This window comes from Rattus norvegicus, chromosome 7 (assembly GCF_036323735.1).
Source record: "Rattus norvegicus strain BN/NHsdMcwi chromosome 7, GRCr8, whole genome shotgun sequence".
NCBI classification, from domain to species: domain Eukaryota; kingdom Metazoa; phylum Chordata; class Mammalia; order Rodentia; family Muridae; genus Rattus; species Rattus norvegicus.
The window spans coordinates 110,165,491-110,182,274 of record NC_086025.1 but is presented as its reverse complement, the minus strand read 5'-3'; the positions used below and the strand labels follow the sequence as shown (position 1 = coordinate 110,182,274).

The following is a 16,784-nucleotide window of genomic DNA, read 5'->3' as shown; positions in this document are numbered from 1 at the left end:
CACAGACCTGGGTAGAGTGGAAGGGCCACGCCCCCAAGACGTGACGTGACGACCTCCGCTACGCCGCAGCGGCCCCTTGAGGTCGCCTGGGGCATAGCCTCATGGGAGATACCAAGAGGTGAGTTTTAACCTCGTTTGTTTATTGTTTGTGGATGTTAGGGAGCAATTTTCAAGAGTCGGTTGGTTCTTGCTTTCCATCTTCTGAGGCACTGTTTTATTTCTGTTGCTCTGTGCACGTGCACGCCAGGCTAAGTTTGCGGGCAATTTTCCTCTCGCCCCTCCTACCTGATAAAAAAAAAAGCACTCATTGTAGGAGTGCTTTTTACATCGTTCCCAGAACTTCCTAGGTAGTAGCCTATATTCCCAGAATGGCTCTTTAATTTTGTCAGGCTCTCTTTCCTTCCTGAAAAGTGACGGTGTAACTCAAAGCTGACAGTTGGTCATTTTCGCAACTCCTCAGTACTCACTTGCATAGGCTGCAATGACAGCTTGACAGCACCTGTTGAGCCGGCCACTTAGAGAGCCAGAGACAGCCTAGCTTTCTTGCCAACTATGCCAGCTAGAGTCCGGGTTCTGTGTCCCCCTATTCTTCACGCTCCATGATACCCACTCCTTCTACAAATAGTCTTCTAGAGGGGCCCTTACCACCTGGTTCCTCAGGACACCCCTGCTGTTCCTGCTTTCCTAGCCACAGGTGTCCTTCTCAGCAGCTGTCCCTTAGGGCCAAGAGACCATCTTAATTTGATCTTTGTGTTCTTTGAGGCCATCTGAGCCTCATCCCCCACCCACCCACCCACCCACCGGCTGGGGCTGGGAGGCTGACTTCTGGTTGAACATGGCTCTAAGCGGGCTCTAAGATGGTGTCATGCCTTCAGTCCCAAATTGGGTTTGGAGTGCCTGGCAGGGGGCAGAGTGTCAAATATGAGGGGGTTAGGAAAGTCTGTGAGTCAGAGAGTCTAGGGCAAGGGCACCCTTCAGTTCATTCATTCTGGACCTGCTCCTTGCCAGGCCTAGGAAGTACTTGTAGCTCAGATGTCTGGGGGCAATCTGAATGTAATGTGTGTCAGGGACAAAGAGGATTCAGGGTGCATAAAGCCCAAGACTAAAAGGCAGAAATGGGTGACCCGAGACCAGGCTATTCATAAGCACATGGGAGAGGTAGTTGGTAATAAGGTCCAGATATACAGCAAGGAACAGATCAAAGTCCTGTGAGGTCACACCTGAACCAGGGAGACCTAGCTGGGAGCTACCAGGAACCTGTTGGAAAGTCTTAGGGCCCCAAGCAGTCCTGGCAACACCAGGATACCTATTTAACCCATACCTTTCCAAACATTATAGGGTACAGTCTCGGCCAGCAGTGTGTCCCTGAGCATCTGCAGCAGTTGGAAGCCTGTGTATTTTTGGTGACATATGTCAGGATATATACATAAAGTCACTCGGGTACACAGGGGCTCAGAGAGCAGGAGGTCTCAAACCTCGCAGTGTGATAGGCTTAGCCATGAAACTGAAAGCCAGGGTTGGTGCTTGGGTGGTGGAGCGGTAGAGAAGTGACCCCGAGGCAGAGACGTTCAGAGCTGGCAGAAGGTGTTTGCTAATAAAATTGGTACTGTGGAGAGAGACGAGTAGGAAGCCAGGATTTCCTAAGATCCAGCTGGCACAGCAGTTAGAAAGGGGTGGCACTAACTGGGGACAAGGTGCAACCTGTTTGGAGACGCCTGTGTGGGCATGTCCAGCAGCCCCCTCAGGAACACTAGCTACTGCTAAGACACAGGACAGCAGGAGCCAGCAAATACAGGGATCTCCACTAGCAGAAACTCTTGTATTCCAGTGCTTGGTCCTACTCTGGCTACAGCTCCAGAACCTACCGTTTCTTAGGCTTTCAGCCCAGGGAGCTCCCATCCCACAAATAAAGGCTGTGAACTCTCTCTCCCACAGTGTAGCATCTTTCCTCCCAGATCTGCTTGGTAAACTCCCAGTGTTTTGTCCCCAGGTTTTGATGGGCAGACTGGAGGCTGAGGCTTGGTGCCCAACTCTCAGGACCTTAGGCCTTGAAAGCTATGACTATCGTTGTTGTGTTCACCGTCATGTACACTACTGTGTGCATCGACTGTAAAGGACTTTTCTCCGAGATAACTGCCACTGGCTTCAGGAGTTTTGCTGAGCCTGCTTAGAAAAGAGCTGCCTCCTTTTTTTGCCAGCAGGTAGACAGCATCAGGAGACCCTCACCACAGTATCTGGAGGACACCCCTCCCAACCATCTGTGTGCAATTCTGCCCTAATTGCATGTGGCCTTGGGGTCCTGGGGGAGAGGTGAGAGGATAGAGATAGGGAAGGACTAAGAGAGGAGGCACCATCTATTCAGCAATGCGAAAGCCATGATCCTGTTGGATAAGGCTTTCCAGTGCAGGCTTTTGGGTAGGAGCACCCACACTCCACTAACTGACTCCTTATCCATGCTGTGTAAGGAAGCCCAATAAAACCACTGGTTCTCTAGAGTGAACTTCTGGGGATTTATACCTGGGTTTGTCACTGGGACCTTAGAAGGAGGTGTGGGGGGGGGGCGTTAACATCTCCTCCTGAAAAAGAACTTTAGCAACAGCTCCCCCCAGAAGACTCTAGTCTTTCTCACCTTCCCCTCTCAGGGACCCTAGTAATCCTGACTTCTAGGGGAAATGTATCTGGCCTATCAATGCTATCCTCTCTGTCTGTCCCTCCTGTCACAGAAGCCTCCTGGCACAGAAGCTTGGCCCTGTCCTCTCTGTGTAGGACCAGGTCACTTTCTTCTTCTCCCTCAATGGTCTCACCCACTGGATCTCCACAGTTGAACTCACACACTTGAATTTGCATCTACCAATCACAAGCGAAGCCTCCCGTCTTTCTTGGTGTGCTGATTATTTGGTGCTGGGCTGGTCCTGAGGCAAGCCTACTAGTTCTTCTCCTCTGTACACTGTAGGTAAACAGACACCCTACGTGGGCTTCTTATACCTCCCAGGTGACTTTTCGGCCCTCACCAGTGGTTAGGGCTTCCACGACCATCTGGGATCTCTTAGTCCTTCCACAACAAGTTTGCTGAAGCTAACTATTACCATGACTACCTAGCCTTCCTCCAGCTGTGCCTCTAAGGGACCCATCCACAATGGCTGTCTCTGGAATCCATTGTCGAAGGCTCCCTTCCCAGCTACATGCCTTCTTCGCTCCTTACATCTTCCACTGAAAGGCAGCCAAGAAACTGGATCGACAACCAGGAAAGTAGCTAGCGGGGATTGCCCGGAGCCTCATCCCTGTGCAAACACGTATACATAAAACTGAATTTTAAAATTAAAAGAGCATAGACAATGGTCCCAGAGACCACTATGCTGCTTTGTACTGTTTCTTTCTCTTCTGTTTTTTTTTTTTTTCTTTTTTTCGGAGCTGGGGACCGAACCCAGGGCCTTGCTAGGCAACCGCTCTACCACTGAGCCAAATCCCCAGCCCCTCTCTTCTGTTTTTTTTTTTTTTTTTTTTTGGTTCTTTTTTTCGGAGTTGGGGACCGAACCCAGGGCCTAGGCAAGCGCTCTACCACTGAGCTAAATCCCCAACGCCCCCCCTTCTGTTTTTAGATTCATTTCTCTCCCTCTCTCCCTCCTCCTCCCCCTCTCTCCCTCTCTCCCTCTCTCCGCTACACTAGGGTTCATGGCTTCAACAACTGAAAAGAATTTCACAACCAGCTATTACTCTGAAACAGAGTGGGCTGGAGAGGTGGCTCAGCAGTTAAGAGCACTGACTGCTCTTCCAGAGGTCATGAGTTCAATTCCCAGGAACCACATGGTGGCTCACAACCATTTGTAATCAGATCTGGTGCCCTCTTCTGGCCTGCAGTCACATATGCAGGCAGAATGCTGTACATAAAATAAGTAAATAAATCTTTAAAAAAAGAAACAGAGTTGGAGATTCTTTTAGCAGTTTTTTTTTTAAAGATATAAATTATTTTATGTGTTGTGAGTACACTGTAGCTGCCCTCAGACACACCAGAAAAGGGCATCACATCTCATTACAGATGGTTGTGAGCCACCCTAATGGTCGCTGGGATTTGAACTCAGGACCTCTGGGAAGAGCAGTCAGTGCTCTTATCCTCTGAGCCATCTCTCCAGCCCAGGGTTGGAGATTCTAATAAAGATATTTAAGCATTACAATAAGAGAGGAAGAGAGGGAGTCCAGGAGAACACGGAACAGATCCAAAAGCATATCAGTGAGATTTTCTGCAGTAGGGTGGAGTAGGAGGGGCTTGCAGAAAGCTAAACATACCCAAGTATATGTATGGGCTCCGCAAGGGAGGCTACAGAGTGATGCAGACACAGATGTGGGTGTGAGCTCTGATTAGTCAGTAAAGGTTATTTGCTCATTTATAAGCAATGACTTTAATCGGTTATGTTTAATAAAGACCCCCAGTACTTGGGAAAGCTGACAGCTGACATTTATTTAGCACTGTTTGGGTTTTGTCTGAGCTGCATCTGAATGTCAAACAAAAGCTATCGACTTTATAAATGGTAATCTGTTCTTCGTATTATTTTTTAAAAGGTTTTTTTCTTACTTTTTTCTTCCCTTGGAGACAGTAAGTTCCAGAACAGTCAGAGTCACAGGACAACACTTTAAATAGACAAGGTTTGCCTTGAGCTCACAGAAACACATGAACCTCTACCTCCTGAGTGCTAGGACTAAAGATGTGTACCTCCATGCACAGTTAAAGATATATTTTTTTAAAAGATTTAGTTATTTTTATGTATATGAGTACACTTCAGACACACCAGAAGAGGGCATCTGATCCCATTACAGATGATTGTGAGCCACCATGTGGTTGCTGGGAATTGAACTCAGGACCTCTGGAAGAGTAGTCGGGTGCTTTTAACTGCTGAGCCATCTCTCCAGCCCCCAAGATGTATTTTTAAATGATTTTTTATGTGTATATGTGTATTGGTGTGTTATCTGCATGTGTGTCTGTGTCAGATCCCCTGGAACTGAAGTTAGACAGTTGTAAGCCACCGTGTGGGTGCTGGGAATTGAACCCAGGTCCTCCAGACAAGCAGCCAGTGCTCTTAACAGCTGAGCCTTCTCTCCAGCCCTCTACAGATTTAGTTGTTTTTTTGTTTTTGTTTTTGTTTTTGTTTTTGTTTTTCGGAGCTGGGGACCGAACCCAGGGCCTTGTGCTTCCTAGGCAAGCGCTCTACCACTGAGCTAAATCCCCAACCCCCAGATTTAGTTTTAATTGTGTGTGTGTGTGTGTGTGTGTGTGTGTGTGTGTGTGTGTGTACGTGTGTACATTCCTATGGTTTACATGAGTATAAGTGCTGGCAGAGGCCAAAAGAAAGAGACGGTTACATTTCTATGAGTCAGCCGATATTGGTGCTGGGAACTGAGCTGGGGTCCTCTGCACCAGTAACAAGTACCCAACTGCTGAGCCACCTCTCCAGGTTCCTCTTAAATATTTATAAGTAGTTTTATCTTTTCCAGTTGGGTACAACCCTTGCCAGTTAGTCACTGCTTTAACAGTTGGAGATTTCTTCTTTTTTTTTTTCTTTTCTATTTTTCGGAGTTGGGGACCAAACCCAGGGCCTTGAGCTTGCTAGGCAAGCGCTCTATCACTGAGCTAAATCCCCAACCTGGAGATTTCTTCTTAAAAATCATTTCCTCGGGGCTGGGGATTTAGCTCAGTGGTAGAGCGCTTACCTAGGAAGCGCAAGGCCCTGGGTTCGATCCCCAGCTCCGAAAAAAAGAACCAAAAAAAAAAAAAAATCATTTCCTCTTAAGACATTCTTTTTTTTAAAGGTAAGGACACTATCACTGTCTTCAGACACACCAGAAGAGGGCATCAGATCCCATTACAGATGGTTGCGAGCCACCATGTGGTTGCTGGGAATTGAACTCAGGACCTCTAGAAGAGCAGTTGGAGCTCTTAACCACTGAGCCATCTCTCCAGCCCTCTTAAGACATTCTTAATAAATTATACAATAACCACAAAACTTATTTTGTTATGAAAGACCCCCGGAGCAGGGAGACCCTCATTCAAGTCTTGGGATGACGCGACACCCCCCCCCCCAAGAACTCACGTAAGACAGTCCTTGCTGTAATTTACACGAGGTTTATTGATAGGAACCAGTGCACTGGGGTCGAGACTCGTATCCCACACAGGGGCACAGGAGTTCAAAGACCAGTAGCTGGGAGAAGGGGTATTTAAAGGAAGAAGCCACAACCCAAGGGGGCAGGGATGGCATCATTGGAAAATCACAAGGAGAAGCTTCCTGTCTCTCAAGATTGCTTAACTTTATGGTATGGTCTGCTAGTTCCTAGGAGTACCTGCTTCTCAAGGTTGTTCTCTAAGATTTTAATCTAACTTTATGGTCTGCTAGTTCCTGGGAGAAGCTTTCTGTTATCTTTATTAGGTCGGGAATCGCATATTTAAGGGCCTTATCTTAAGTCCTTTTATCTAGTTTCTGGGAGAGCAGGCTCAGGAAATGTGACCTTTTACTTACAGGCAGAGAGCAGGGTCTGGAATTTGAGGTATTTAGGGCTTCTTAGGGGTGAGACAGCATTTCTAAACTTCTGACTTTTTGGGCTGCATTTTTTATTCTTTCAGTTAGAATATACTTCAGTCTATAATGTTTATAATCTTGGAGCCTATATTCTTTTTTTTTTTAAGATTTATTCATTTATTATATATAAGTACACTGTAGCTGTCTCCAGATACACCAGAAGAGGGCATCAGATCTCTTTACAGATGGTTGTGAGCCACCATGTGGTTGCTGGGAATTGAACTCAGGACCTCTGGAAGAGCAGTCGGGGCTCTTAACTACTGAGCCATTTCTTCAGCCCCCAAGGAGCCTATATTCTTATTGGTTAATGTTGTTGTAAAATATAAAATTAGAAAAAGTATTGTGGTCTTTTACCTGCTAGGTCTGCACCGTGGTGCCCCAAGATATCTGCTAGATATCTTGATGGAAACACATCCCAACTTCGCCGCAGCAGCCCAGTGTCTCTAGTCACCGCACACTTTCTTACACTCAAACCCTCACATAAAAGAACACACAACACAATAATCTTAGATCCAATTGATAAGATATAATTGCCCACTTAAACATACAATCCATCCATCCCTTGAGAACATAGTTTCTTTAACACACATGGACCTATAATCATAAGCAGAAGCAAAACTAAGAAGGGTCCCATAAGGGAAGATATCAGAGTAGTCATCCAAGGAGATCTACTAAACCAGCTCTCGAACCATGCCTGATGTGCTTCTCGGTCTCTCTGTCTTTTGTCTAACCTTTCTCTAAGTTTACTCATGGAGTCTTTAATTACTCCTGAATGGTCTACATAGAAGCAACATTTTTCCTTTAGTGTAGCACACAGACCTCCTTCTTTAAGGAATATCAAGTCTAATCTTCTCTTATTCTGAAGGACTACCTCTGACAGGGAGGTTAGGGATTCTTGGAGGTCACTAAAATGTCTTTTTTACTCTTTCTATATCTAAGTCAATGGCAGTTCTGGATTCTCCATAAGCCTTGTGTTGCAGGGCAACAGCAGATGTCCTTGTAGCTGCCCTTGCAGCACCTAGACTCAGCCTTAAGATAGCCCTAAGTAATTCTCAACTCTCTTTTGTGTCTTACTAAGTCTTTAGCATCAGGATTCCAATCTGGACACTATCTGAACCTACACACCAAGGTCATGACTGCCTTTTAGAACTTCTAAACTTATACAGGTTGTGATCCCTGCCTGAGGCACAGTCCCAAGAAGTGTTAGGAGTACTAACATATACAATGTTACATCATTTGCAATAGAAATCAAGCCTATCCCCACACCTATCCCAATGGAACCTAGGGCAAACATGAAATTCTTGTTTCTAAAGCACACTCCTCAAGTGAGCATTATAGTAACCCCACCAGTCACATCTCTGATGTACCCACTTATTTGACGTGTAGGTCCAGGGAGCTTTTTGAAGATCTGAGTGTCCCTCTAGGTCCCAGCTCTCAGCCCCAACAGCTAGTACACGGCTGGTGAGGGCTGAGACTTGACGGCTGTCAGGGTGGTCAGTAGCACCAAGTACAGTCCTTTCCAGTGAGGCTCGAGTGTCTGGGCTCCGTGTCATTGTATGTATCCGAGTCTCCAACCTGGAACTGATGAGATGTCTCGGGGGTCCCTGGGGTATAGGCTGCTGCCAGCTATGACCAGATTTCTTTCTGTATCACCTGTAGGTCTTTTAGCCTGGCATACAAATCATTATTACTATGACATGTTGGTTCAGTAGCATCATCTAATACAGTCAGAGGAGCTGAGGCCTCATATAAGATCTCAAAGTGGCTTACCTAGGAAGCGCAAGGCCCTGGGTTCGGTCCCCAGCTCCGAAAAAAAGAACCAAAAAAAAAAAAAAAAAAAAAGATCTCAAAGTGGGTAAGGGTGAATCTAGAAGGGACATTTCTTACTCTGAAGAGAGCAAGAGGGAAGGAGTGCCACCCAGTCGCGCCAGTCTCCATGGTCAATTTGGTCAGGGTCTCTTTTAGAGTTTTATTTATTCTCTCTACCTGTCCTGAACTTTGAGGTCTGTAATGTAATGTAATTTCTAATCGACCTCTAAATACTTGGCCACACCCTGGCTTACCCTGGCAATGAAAGTAGGGCCGTTGTCTGACCAGATTGCCTTGGACACTCCAGACCGGGTGGGGGTGGAGGGAGATTTCTTCCAGTATCTTCTTGATGACTACCGAGGCTGTCTCTTACTTGGTGAGGAAAGTTTCTGAGGCCATCTCTTGCTTGTGAGGAAAGCTTCTATCTATTCCTGAAAAGGTATCTACAAGCTCTAGGAGATACTTGTGATCATATATTCCTGGTTTTTTTTTTTAAGGAATAATCTTTTTTTTTTAAGATTTATTCATTTATTATATATAAGTACACTGTAGCTGTCTTCAGACACACCAGAAGAGGGCACCGGATCTCCTTACAGATGGTTGTGAGCCACCATGTGGTTGCTGGGAATTGAACTCATGACCTCTGGAAGAGCAGTCGGGTGCTCTTAACCGCTGAGCCATCTCTCCAGCCCATATTCCTGGTTTTATCTCAGTGAAGTTCACTTCGACTTTCTTCTAAACTCTCTAGGTCTCTTTGCCCTGTTTGCTTGCTAAGCATTCACTTACTGACATACCTTATATTTTTCACTGCCTCTCTGGCTAAAATCTTAAAGTCTATTACATATACCTTAACTACTTGGACAAGCTTCTTATCTCCTAAATGAGTCCATTTCTGTATTTGGCAAAGTGAGTCTTTTGTTTGTTCTCTGAGGAATATAGTTTTCCCTCAAGTGTGCCATTGTCTTTTTTTCTTTTAAGCAATTTGGGCCTTTTATTCTGTTGTACATTTTAAGTGAGGCCATCCCTTAGTCCAATTCCAGTTCCCAGTGGCTGTCTCTTGCAGGCCTGTAACCAGGATAGGCTCCTGCATAGCCATTTCCTGAGCCACTTTATCTGCTTTGTTACTGCCCATGCCACTGAATCTCTTCCCTCCTGATGTCCTGGGCAATGAATAATACTCACAGTTGCTGGCTACATCAGGGCATCCAAGAGATTGCAAAGGCATCTGCGCTGATGTGCTGTGGGGTAGAGGTTTGTCCATCCCAGATGACATTTGTGTTGTCCACCATGGCAGTACCCATTCATCTCTGACCTTCATGAAGAGAACTGTTCCTGTGTGTAGACAAGGTAGCTTCAGCTTTCAGCAGGGGTCGATCAGTCAGTCACAGAGGTCTTCCCTCCACCCATGGGCTTCTGCCAGTACTTGATACTTGTGCTGTGGTGGCTTCAGGTCAGGATTGGGCAGCAAGGTGACCAGATTGCCCCCAACCGGTGGAGAATCTAGTCCATGGCAGCTAACCAGTGGTCCCATCCTCTGAGACATTCCATTCAAAGGCAAAACATCAGCCCTCTACCACAGTTTTAAGTCCTGGATTGGGTAATAATTGTTAGTGTCCGGCTGTCAGGAGCAGTGTGTTCCAGGCAGAACAGCACTAAGCCAGACATCTCCCAGCATCAGGTATTGGTGCACTGAGACAGGGTCAGCCTGGGTCTTAAGCTCCACATACACAGTCTGCAGATATGCATATACATGGCCTCACCCAGCCATTTCAGCCCACGCAAGCCATTTTGGAGAGCAAATTTCTCATGAGCAAGGGATAGGGGCAGTCAGGGATGAACTACTGGGTTACCTGGCCCATGCCAAGGTCCACTGTTCTTCGGGCAGTCCATAAGTATTGTTTGTTGCCGGTAGCCCACTGTACCCAAGGTCTTTTGATTGACACTGGCCCACTGGGGCGTAAGAGCACAGAGCGTTGGGTCCCTGTATCCACAAAACACTGATTGGGCTTCCCTCTATCCTGTGGAAGTCCCTGATCCAAGTGTCCTTTTTCTTACAATCGGCACTCTGATCTTTAGCCAGAAATTCTCTTCTGTTGCCAGGTACTGTCTTCCTAGTCTCTCTAACTACTGTGGCCAGTACAAGTTCTTCCCCTGCCTTTTATCTCTCTTTAGCTCTCTAGCCTCTTCTTTCTGTCTTCTTACCTCTTTCTCTTCCTCAGTCTCTCTGTTATATACCCTGAACCACACGTCAACCTTACTTTCTCTGCAACTTACACTAACTCTCTCAGCAACTTAGCTTAACCCCTCAAGTTTCTTCATATCTTTTTCTTACCTTAGCCAAATTGGTGGGGTGTTTTCCAGCCCCTCAGAGACCCACCATTGGAGTCTGGCGGTAGACCTGGCACTCCCTACCTTCAGGCGTATTGAAGCCAACAGGCAGAAGTGAGGGCCTTCCATCAGTGTCTGGAACATTTTTTCTGGCCTCTAGTAGGATTCTGTATTTCCTGTAACAGCTACTAATAAGCATCTCAAGTGGGATGGTGAGAAAACAAGAGGAAAGTCCAGAAAATAGAGGTCCACCGAAGAGGACAAATAGCATTTAGTCACACAGAAAGACAATCAAAAGATTAACAGGGGGTTGGGGATTTAGCTCAGTGGTAGAGCGCTTGCCTAGCAAGCGTAAGGCCCTGGGTTCGGTCCCCAGCTCCGAAAAAAAGAAAAGAAAAGAAAAAAAAAAGATTAACAGACAAAAAAAACAGAAGTGCGCACAGAGACAAAAACAAGTGGCCGCCGCAAGATCACCACAAAACCGAACTGATTCAGATGGGAGCTTCCGTGAGCTCACCAAAGACAGATGAAGGAGAGCAGATTCCACATCGCTTTTCCTTCTCAACCACAGACAGATGAAGAGGATTCCTGAGTAGTGACTACGCAGCTGTCCTCGGGGCAGCGGAATTAGCATCAAAATACAGATAACTTCAGGACAAACCACAACACAAGGTAACTGGCCTTCTTCCTTCTCCACCATCTACCCAAAGCTGTCTCCTCATTATTCATCATAAGAAGCTTCTGAAAAGAGAGACGGAGTGAGACATATAAAAGTTTAGGTATTGGGTCAAAGGACAGTAACAATTTTCTCAGTATTCGCAGTACAGATCTTTTGGGTGATTCTCAAGTTGCACCCCGAAAGGCTGTTAAGATTTTTTTCTCTTTTTCTTTTGATAATTGAAATAAGGGAGGTGGCTCTCTAGACATGGCCTGTATGGAATTATAATCAGAGATAGGGAGAATAGGAACCACTTGGGATGTTAAAAGTTTAGTTGGTATCTTTTCCCCCACAAATGGGGTTGCTGGTGAAGTTCTTAGAGGATTGAAAGCAGTTAGAGAGAGAAAGGCTTGCATTCATTAACTATGATGGACTTCTCAATTCTCTGCCCGTGGGAGGCTTTGGTCAGATGCTTACCCGAGGGGTTCCTGTCCCTTTCTCCTGTTCCCAGATTTTCACTGTTTCTATCCTGCCTCAAAATGGGGCAATAAAAATTTTTGGGTGTCCACTGTTGCTGACCTTTAAGGCTCTGAAAGATGATCAAGGGGTTCCCAAGAAGTCTAGAGCTAACCCTAGCAGCAGAAGAGAAGATCATACAGGTTTTCAAGAGTCACATTTTGCGTGTTGTTCTTGCGCAATGTCCTAAAAGTTGTTTAAGATCTAACAAAAGATTAAGACAATTCTCTGATGAAAATAAAAGATAAAGCATTTTGTCCTAGATAGGGTCACTATTGCTGTGGTGAAGCATCGTGACCAAAGCAACTTGGGGAGAAATGGGTTTATCTCAGCTCACCCTGTCAGTCACAGACGGAAGTCAGGGCAGGAACCTGGAGGCAGGAGCTGATGGCCACCGCTTACTGACTTGCTCATCATGGCTTGCCCAGCCTGCTTTTTTTTTTTTTTTTTTTTTTCTTTTTAATGAGTACACTGTAGCTGTCTTCAGACACAGGCATCAGATCCCATTACAGATGGTTGTGAGCCACCATGTGGTTGCTGGGAATTGGACTCAGGACCTCTGGAAGAGCAGACAGTGCTCTTAACTGCTGAGCCATCTCTCCAGGCCCCAGCCTGCTTTCTTATAGAAGCCAGGACCGCCAGCGCACGGACAGTGTGAAAGTAACTATTATTTGCCTGTGATAATTGTCATCTCTGAGACTCACTGCTAACCTCGCCTAGAAGCTTCTAATCTCCATGTTTTCAGCCTCTGAGACTTACTGCTGAATAAGCTCACTCTTTCTTGTTCTTTCTGATCTCTGGCTAATTCAACTGAGCTGTTCTGGCTTAAACTCCTATCCAAGCTGACTGATTCAAACTGGCTTCTCTCTGTCTGCCTCTCCTAAATTGCTCTTCTTGGCATCAAACTAACTCTAGCAATCTGTTCTAACTTTCTGGCTCCTTCTCCTTCTCTAGCTCATTCTGTCTTAACCGTGTCTAGCTTTTGCCTCTCTCCAACAACTGACCTGGTAAAACTGTCTCCTTCCTTTCTCCTTTCTCCTTCTCTCTTTGCACTGCTCTCCTAAGTAGCTTCCCTTTCCTCTCTCTTCTCATGAGAATTGGGCAGATCCCATTCTGCAAAATCTTTCACTGATTCATCACTTTGTCTGCCACTCAATTAGACATCACTTTTAAACATGGGTACCGGTTGGGGATTTAGCTCAGTGGTAGAGCGCTTGCCTAGCAAGCAGAAGGCCCTGGGTTCGGTCCTCAGCTTAAAAAAAAAAAAATGGGTACCTCTCTCTACAAACTTTACCTTCGTTGTTTGGGATTAAAGGTGTACTTGGGCTGAATCACACCAAAACTAGAAACAGGTTTTCTCAGTAAATAACAGAACCTTGGGGTTCATAATATGATCATATATCCTACAACAGAACAGTGCCACCCACAATGGGCTGGGCCCTCTGACATCAATGACTAATTTAAAAAAATGACCTACAGGCTTGCCTATAGCCTGATCTTATGGAGACATTTTCTTAATTGAGGCTCCCTCTTCTTAGATGACTTAGTGCATGTCAAGCTCACATAAGACTACCCACACGGGCTGGAGAGATGGCTCAGTGGTTAAGAATACTGACTGCTCTTCCAGAGGTCCTGAGTTCAATTCCCAGCAACCACATGGTGGCTCACAAACATCTGTAATGAGATCTGATGCCCTCTTCTGGTGTGTCTGAAGACAGCTACAGTGTACTTATATATACTAAATAAATCTTAAAAAAAAAAAAAAAAGACTACCCACACATGCTTCCTCAGTTCTCTCCTATCCTATCTTTTCTTACTTCATTGCTTCTGAGCATTACAGACCTTAGAGAAGCCTTCCTGGCTTTCCGTTTAAAAATCCCTCCCAGTGCCAAGTGATGGTGGCACTTGCTTTTAATCCCAACACCCAAGAGGCAGAGGCAGGTGAATTTGAAGCCAGCCTGGTCTGTGGAGAAAGTTGCAGGACTGCCAGGGCTTGCCAAAGACCAGCCTGGAAAGGGGTTCTGAGGAAGGGGTGTTTGAGAGCAACCAAACAAATGACTCGAAGTCAACTAGTGGGTCCAAGCTGACAGTCTATGTTCCTCTCAAGTCAGCTTTTTGTGCTTACTCTCTCTCTCTCCCTCTCTCTCTCTTTCTCTCTTTCTCTCTTCTGCTTGACACAGCTTTTTCTTGCTATTCTAAACTCTCTTTTGATAGCTCATCCCTTGCAGATCAAAAGCCCAGTCTATAATTTACATATTAATTCAGTCATTACCCAGGTTCCTTTTGATCATCCCGTGAGAATCAGCATCCCATGACCCCAGCCCCTTGATTCTTAGAAAGTGACAGCAAGCACAAGCACAGACAAGATAGCTGAGTGGAACTCTGCCCTGAAATTACAATTCCTACTATACCTGGGCCTGGACCTAAACATCCTCTGTCCCAAGATGATCTTGAACTCAGAAATCTGCCTGCCTTTGTAAGCATAAACAAAAAAAACTTTCCTGGGTGGGATCTTGCCCTGAAAACAGCACTCTCCTGCCTCAGTATCTTTCTGACAAGCTGGGTTATAGTGCAGCTCCCTCTGTTCCTTTAGATCTGTGAAGCTCCTGATACAATTCATATTGCATCCTTATATTTTTGCAGAGTTGGGAAATTATATATTTTTGAACTCATGGTTTCAGTGTTCTTTCCCACAGCCTTAAGGAGTGTCCTGAAGGTCACAGCATTCTACCATTTTGCTGAGACATCTGACATACCCTTGCCTCCCAGACATGCAGTCATTAACTGTGGCAGAGAGGACATTCCTCAAAGGAGGAGCATGAAAATACATACATTATTATACAAACAAACCTTATTCCCACAGCAACCATCAACACTCATGGAGGCCCACACCCTAATGACTGTGTCATTCGGCAAGGGCTACAAACAGAGACAAAACCTCAAAAATCCCTCTCAGCTTATCTTCTTGCTGTTATATATTGGTGTGCTCCAATGTATATAGCTTCATGACAAAAAGCTCCCTTTCTGGTAAGAAGCCTTACTATCAATCAGCCAAACCCACCACAGCAGAATGTCATTGTTTATATGATATGGATCTTACAGATAGGAGTTATTACTGAAAGTGGGAAATGAAAGGGACTTGAGGGACGGGGATGGAAACTTTTTTTTTTTTTGGCAGAATGACTATAAATTGATTAAGGAAACACGAGAAAGAACCTCTGAGAGTGGGGGAGATGGCAAGGGAGTAGTAACACCCAGGGTTACGTGCTCTGTACTTTTACTTCATGTTATAGAGGGGAATCTGCGCATACATATCATAAGTTGCTCAACAGTGACATGTTGCTGCTACTGTCTTCTACATTAACCCTTTGCCCAGATAATGCTGCAGAGAAATGCAGGGTTCAAGCAGCCTTGGGAATATGGAAGCCCAGGTGCACAGAAGGCCATAATGAGGAAAAGGGGCAGGGGAAATAGAACAGACATACCAACAGGATGACTTCTGGAGAGGAGATGGAACACTTTGACCAGAGGGACAAGACGAACCTCTGGGAAGCCTTTGCTTCCACTCCTGAGATATCTGCTGACCAGACACGAGACATAGGCAGGATCTCTAAGATGTTAATCTGCTGCTTCCACAGCGATAAAGCGCACACTACAGACTCACTTCCCGTTTGTGCTCATTGGCATTTGTGATGACAGGCAACATGACCTCTGGCCTCTGTTTAAAGACTGGCTGCAAATGAGAGTAGATAAAATTGAGACAACAGGTAAGCACACGGGTCCAAAGGCTAACGGAAGTACGCCGCTAAAACTGTGGGGGTTCAGGAGTCACCCACAAACCACACCAACACTGATCTCAGTCAGACAGGAATGGTTGATTGAACGCTCTCCCTAGACTGATCGTTCAGGGCTGTAGCTCAGAATTCAGGGGCTGAGGTTATGACCCCAGACGCCTTTTCCTGTCAGCTTCTAAAGGTGAAAACTGCAAAAACCATAACGAGCTCATATATAGGTGCAGGAAGTGCTGCTCAGTGGTTGACTCAGGCTCAAGAGATTTTGGCGAGCTAAACAGAAAAGTTCTAACTGAATTTTATTCTGGTTCATCGTGCATTGAGCTTACGGTTGTCGAATTTCTTAAGATTAACAATCCTCAGAACACACAGAACGTAACAGGAGACATGGTCAGCACGACCCGGCTGACTCAAGCTATTCTTCTGCATCAATGACTGGCATATTACAGCAACAACATGAAATAGCTGGTGACCTGGAACAAAATGGCTACAGCTGTGCTGGGGGCGGGGTGGGGGGCAAGAGGCGGGCAGGCCTCAACAAAAATTATAGCACATACAATCCAGAGATCTAGTTCCAAAGCTGTTCACCAAAAAAGACGGTGCTGTGTGACGTACTCTGATTCTAACTTTGTAGATCCTGTAAGAGCAGATCGGCTATTAGCAGAGCTATCAAGAACACACACATAGTCCCTAACCTTGATCAAATGAGATCATTTGGTCCCGTGGAATGAAAGAGAAACTAGATGATTGTACCAGTGGAAAACATTTCCAGTCACAACAGGGATAAATTAGCAAAGCAATCTAAGGGTTTTTTATCTTGGCTATAAAAGGCAGAAATAAAAGGCTGGGCAGAGTCAAGGACACACAATAAGCACAGCTCTAATTGATTTATTTGACATGCATGAGTATCTGGCCTGTATGCGTGTGTGCCACATGCATGCCTGGTGCCCACAGAAGCTGGAAAAAGACATCTTGTCTCTGGAACTGGTATTTCGGAGAGTTGTAAGCCTACTACATGACTGCCAGGAACAGAAACTGGGTCCTCTGGAAAAGTAAACAGTCCCCTTAGCCACTGAACCATCTCTCCAGTCCCAAGAAATGGCTTTTTGTTGTTGT

General features: G+C 45.6%; 1 long non-coding RNA gene across 5 annotated transcripts; it reads right to left on the bottom strand.

Moving 5' to 3' along the window:
* Nucleotides 1–6,095: 6,095 nt before the first annotated feature.
* LOC134479928 (uncharacterized) lies at nucleotides 6,096–15,610 on the bottom strand. 5 transcript variants are annotated; one of them, XR_010053858.1, is made up of 3 exons: nucleotides 15,363–15,610; nucleotides 12,215–12,436; nucleotides 6,096–11,444 (listed from the first exon to the last, which is right to left on the bottom strand). It is a non-coding gene; the product is annotated as an uncharacterized LOC134479928 (long non-coding RNA). The 5 variants fall into 5 exon arrangements; XR_010053859.1 differs by lacking the exon at nucleotides 12,215–12,436 and having other exon boundaries at nucleotides 6,096–8,235; nucleotides 9,558–11,444; nucleotides 15,363–15,595; XR_010053860.1 differs by lacking the exon at nucleotides 12,215–12,436 and having other exon boundaries at nucleotides 6,096–9,707; nucleotides 11,221–11,444; nucleotides 15,363–15,595.
* Between the last annotated feature and the right edge of the window lie 1,174 nt (nucleotides 15,611–16,784).